Source organism: Natator depressus, chromosome 1, assembly GCF_965152275.1.
Source record: "Natator depressus isolate rNatDep1 chromosome 1, rNatDep2.hap1, whole genome shotgun sequence".
In the NCBI taxonomy this organism is placed as follows: Eukaryota; Metazoa; Chordata; order Testudines; family Cheloniidae; genus Natator; species Natator depressus.
Genome location: NC_134234.1, coordinates 48,787,285 through 48,793,562, shown reverse-complemented (window position 1 = coordinate 48,793,562; position 6,278 = coordinate 48,787,285).

Here is a 6,278-nt window from a genome sequence, read left to right as displayed (position 1 = left end):
AGAAAGATGGACCATGACGAAAAGCAGACCATTCGAAACTCGCTTCATAGGAGACAAGATCAAGATGTCTCTTGAATTTAAGAAGTTTGTTACCGTTACTCATTGTAGAGAAACCCATACATTTGGTGAACATAGAGAAAGGATTCATTATTGCCACAAAGAAAAGGAGTACTCCTTTTCTTTTTGCGAATACAGACTAACACGGCTGCTACTCTGAAACCTGTCATTATTGCCACACTTACTGTCAAGGTAACAAAGAATCAAGATTTTTCTATAAGATTTTTCTATGTTTTATGTACCAAGAAGTACAAGAGATTTTTTTTACTGACTTAACTAAGCATCTATAGAACATGCCCTTAAAGTGGATTTTCACATGTGCAATTCGTGGCCATACATAATGATTGGTTGATATTACTCTTTTCAGTATTAACTTTGTGACCTGGTAGCAGATACCCAGCAAAGTTAATTTTGTCTTTTATGATTAACTTTGCACTTGAACTCATGTGGCCAGATCATCAGCTGATGTAAATAAGCATATGTACATTGAAGTCAATAGAGGTACACTCATTTACCCTATCTGAGGATCTTGGCCATGTGTCTTTTTATTATTTCTGTTTTTGGTTCTCCTTCAAACTTATATTTCATTAAGGATTTAAAAAGCTGATCAACTTATTAAACATTTTTACATGTTTAGCACACCCTTCTACATTCTATACCCATCAGCATAGTACCTGTGCATCTAACACATTTTCCAGAATTTGAGATTATCATGCTTTTCAGCTGCCCCAAATATTCTTTCTTTAAAGTAAAATGAAATGTAGCATTGATATTTGAAGGTCCTCCAAACAACAATAAAACACAGAAGAGTAAATAACGAGGTTCTTTGAGATGTGTGGTCCCTATTTGTACTCCACTGTGGGTACGTATAGATGAATAGACTGCCCATAATTCCAGAATATTGATGTGCATCCAGTTCTCTCGGGGTATACAAGTCCTTTTGGCATGTGTCTGTCCATGCGGGCTCCCCAGCCAAAAAGGGAGACATCTGTAATGACTGTCTTGTCTGGTAAGGGGAAAAGGAAGGGAATGCCCACACATACTTGATGGGGATCTTTCCACCAGAGTAGGGATGATGTTACCTTGGTGGGAACTGTTACTATGATGTTCATGAACCGTTTGTTGGTGAGTACACTCTTTGAAGCCATGCCTGTTGGCAACAAATGTGGAGTCTGGCAAATTGTGTAACATAAGTGCATGAGGCCATATGTCCCAGGAGAGAAAACAAGTCCTGATTGGTGTCCAGGGTTGTGCATGAACTGATCTATTATTGTCCATTGCTTGGAATCTTTCCATGAGTAGAAAAACTCCTGCTGTGACTGAATTTAGGGTTGCTCTGATGAAGTCTATAGTCTGTGTTGGAGTGAGACTTTTCAAAGTTTACGATGATCCCTAGGGAAGAGAGGAGATGAAGCATTAATGAAATCAACTCCTAGGCTTCTTGATGTGTCTTGACAATGAGAAGCCAATCGATGAGATAGTAGAAGCTGGTGAAGTTGTCAGGTCTGATATGGGCTGCTATGATCAGGAAGACATCGGAAAAGACCATATAATCTCTATGGATAGAAATTCCATGCTTGAATAATGAATATAACTGAAGGAATATACTACTGACCACCTGATCAGGAGGGTAACAGTGATTGTGAAATGCTCAGGGAGATTAGAGAGGCTATAAAAACAGAAAACCCAATAATAATGGGGGATTTCAACTATCGCCATATTGACTGGGAACATGTCACCTCAGGACAGGATGCAGAGATAAAATTTCTGGACACCATTAATGACTGCTTTTTGGAGGAGCTTGTCCTGGAAACAACAAGAGGGGGAGGAGCAGTTCTTGATTTAGTCTTAAGTGGCATACAGGATCTGGTCCAAGAAGTGAATATAGCTGAACAGCTAAGTAATAGCAATCAAGCTGTAATTAAATATAAAATCCTTTTGGGGGGGAAGGGGAATACCACAGAAACCCCCCACAATAGCATTTAATTTCAAAAAAGGGAACTACACAAAAATGAGGAGGCTTGTTAAACAGAAATTAAAAGGAACAGTCACAAGTATGAAATGCCTGCAAACTGCATGGAAATTTTTTAAAAACACCATAATAGAGGTTAAAATTATATGAATACTTCCCGTGTTGTCCCCCCCCCCCACACACACACACGAACAAACACTTAAGAGGACCAAAAAATGCCAGCATGGCTGAACAAAATAAAAGAGGTGGTTAGAGACAAAACGACATCCTTTAAAAATTGGAATTCAAATTCTACTGAGCAAAACAGAAAGGAACAAACTCTGGCAAGTCAAGTGTAAAACTATAATTAGGCAGGCCAAAACAGAATTTGAAGGTTAACTAGCAAAAGACAAAAACAAAAAGCAAAAAATAATAATAATAATAATAATTAAGTACATCAGAAAAAAGAAGCCTGCCAAATACACTGTGGGGTCACTGTAAGATCAAGCTGGCAAAGGAGCACTCAAGGAAGACAAGGCTGTTGCAGAGAAGCTAAATGAATTCTTTCCATCAGTCTTCAGTACAGAACATGAGATGGAGATTCCCACACCTTAGCCATTATTTTTAAGTGACAAAACTGAAGAAATGTTCCAGATTGGGGTATCAGTAGAGGAGTTTTTGGAACAGATTGGTAAATTAAACAGTAATAAGTCACCAGGACCAGATGGTACTCACCCAAGAATTCTGAAGGAACTCAAATATGAAAGTTTAGAACTACTAATTGTGGTATGTAACCTATCCCTTAGATTAGCCTCTGTACCTGATGACTGGAAGATAGCTAATGTGGCCCCAATTTTTTTAAAAAGGCTCTAGAGGCAATCTTGGCAATTCCAGGCTGGTAAACCTAATTTCAGTAGCAGGCAAATTGGTAGAAACTATCATAAAGAACACAATTATCAGACACATAGATGAACACTATATGTTGGGGAAGAAACCACACGGCTTTTTGTGAAGGGAAATTATGCCTCCACAATATATTGGAATTCTGTGAGGGGCTCAACAGCCATGTGGACAAGGGAGATCCAGTCGATACATTGTACTTGGACTTTTGGAAAACTTTTGACAAAGTCCCTCACCAAAGCAAAGTAAGCTGTCATAGGATAAGAGGAAAGGTCTTTTCATGGATCAGTAACTGGTTAAAAGACAGGAAACAAAGGATAGAAATAAACAATCAATCATTTTCAGACTGGACAGAGATAAATAGCAGGGTCCCCTAAGAATCCGTACTGGGACCATTGCTGTTCAACATATTCATAAATGATCTGGAAAAGGAGTAAACCGTGACATGTCAAAGTTTGCAGATGATACAAAATTACACAGGATAGTTAAGTCCAAAGCAGACTGTGAAGAGTTACAAAGGGAATCTCACAAAACTGGGTGACTGGGCAAGAAAACAGAAGATGAAATTTAATGTTGATAAGTGCAAAGTAATACACATTGGTAAATATAATCCCAACTATACATACAAAAAGAAGGGATCTAAATTAGCTGTTACCACTCAAGAAAGAGATTGTGGAGTCATCATGGATAGTTATCTGAAAACATCTGCTTTACGTGCAGTGAGAGTAAAAAAAAAAAAAAGTAACAATGTTAGTAACCATTAGGAAAGGGATAAATAATAAAACAGAAAATATCATAATGCCACCACATAAATCCATGATGTGCCCACATCTGGAATACTGCGTTCAGTTCTGGTTGCCCCATTTCAAAAAAGGTATATTAGAATTGGAAAGGTACAGAGATGGGCAACAAAAATGATTAGAGCTATGGAACAGCTTCCAGATGAGGAGAGGTTAAAAAGACTGGGACTGTTCAGCTTGGAAAAGAGATGACTGACAGGAGATATGATAGAAGTGTATAAAACCATAAATGGTGTTGAGTAAGTGAAAAGGGAAGTGTTATTTACCCCTTCACATAACATACAAACCAGGGGTCACCCAATGAAATTAATAGGCAGCAGGTTTAAAACAAGATAAGGAAGTACTTCTTCACACAACGCACAGTCAACCTGTGGAACTCATTGCCGGGATGCTGTAAAGGCCAAAAATATAACTGGGTTCAAAAAAGAATTAGTTAAGTTCATGGAGGATGGGTCCATCAATGACTATTTGCTAAGGTGGTCAGGGACACACCCCCATGCTGTGGGTGTCCCTAAACCTCGGACTGCCAGAAGCTGGGACTGGAGGGGAAGGGTGAGGATAGGTCACTAGATAAACTGCCCTATTCTGTTCATTCCCTCTGAAGCATATGGCAGTGGCCACTGTTGGAAGACAGGCTACTGAGCTAGATGAACCATTGGTCTGTCCCAGTATGGCCATTCTTTTGTTTTTATGTTCTTATGGCCCCTTCCTCCACACCAACCAACATTAAGTCTATCCCCCACTTCCATTCCCACTATTACCCCACTTCTTGCTGAGGTCACTTTCTCCCTTGGATTTTATCATCATATCTTGCTGCCTTTTCAGATTTTCTTTCAGCTTACCTGATGAATAGTTGATAACAATCTCTGTTGGATCAGTACAATCCCAGGTTTGCAACACCCATCTCATGGAACTAGAGTCCTGGTCAATGCCTCGTTACTGTGACATCTGGTAGGGTCCTTACTGTGTTCCCTTACCCTCACCCAGCTCTGGAGGAAGGGCAAGTCTTTGAGCAGCCACCACATTTATGGGCTGATCTACACACAATGTACACAACTAGATTAGTTTATAAATGGATATTGTTAAATTGGTATAACTGGTATAAAGGTGCTTATATCAGAAGAACTCATTTCTGTATATTTTGGGGAATAAGGTCTACTGATGATAGAACTTTTATATCAGTATAACTGTCCAAAGTAGGGGATTGTATTAGTTTAACTATAGCCATTTTAAACCAATATAATTAAATTGGTACAAAATTTTTTTTAGATGAGCCTTGTATTCAGACCAGGAGGAACGGGCAATGGCGAGATCATAGCAGCTTTTGAAGCCTTGTAACTCACAGTTTGCTCATCATGAGATTCCAGATGAGTTAATAACACATAATGGCTCACAATTCACATGTGGCTCATTTTGGCGATTCTTATTGATATATCAGATCAAGCATACCACATCAGGCCTTTACTATGCACAATCACGTGGGTTAGGAGACAAGTCAGAACAAACAGCAAAGCACAGAAGAGAACAAACCAACCCAAGGAGGATACTAGGTCTTTTTCTTCAGGACATTTAGGATGCTACTGATTTTGCACCTGTACTGACAGATGTAACACAAGCCCATTTAGTCACTGACAGTGAAGGAGCACCAAACAGAGACTTCAGGTAGCAGAGCCACCTCAGTGGCTGAAAAGGGCAATGCTGATAGCACTGTTTTAAGAACAAAAAGTAGCCATGTGATCAGAAATTATTACAGTTCAGACACAGCAGTTACTGATTGGTTGTATAGGTTTGTAACTGTTGTTAGCTGGTATTATACTATAATTGCATTTTATATATTTTATGCTTGAAAAGAGAAGTTGTAATTAGCCAGTGACCCTGTGTTGAGCCAGGAGCATGGTCCTTTGTAACCCAGTCACAGGATAAGTGAAGGATTCAAAACATTCCATTGTGACCTTCCTGATTATGAAGTTCCTGACTAACAGCAAATCTTCATCCACAATTTCCCCAACATCCCTGATAAACACATGCACACCATGTCCAAATTCTGCAATCATAAGGAGTAACTCCTCTGAATTCAGTGGAGTTATGCCATGTTTACAGTGGTTACTATGAACTGAGAATTTGGCCTCTGACCTTGCCAAATTACCTGTTCTCAGCCCCCAATACACACACACACACACACACACAGAGCTAGTATGACATAAGAATGTGAAGCAGGTGGAGGTGGGAAGGTTGTACATGATGTCTTGGGTCTTGTAGCTAGTAGGCAGTGGAGAAAGGGATTTGAATGATTGTAGAGAGGCCCAGGTTTGCTAGAAACGGACCTGAGACTGATAATGAAGGAGAAAAAATCCTGCTCCAGAAACCATGATCTTGATCAAGTCTTCTGCTTTTAAAAGCTTCAGGCCTTAATAGATGACCTGTTCAACTTAGATTTAGTTTGCTCAGATTGATAGCTCCTTGGGGCAGATCTTTGTACACATCTTTGCATTATGCGTGTGAACAGTGCCTAGTACAACAGGGTTTCAATCCCTAGCTTATGGCCATAAGGGACCTATAGGTTAATGCAA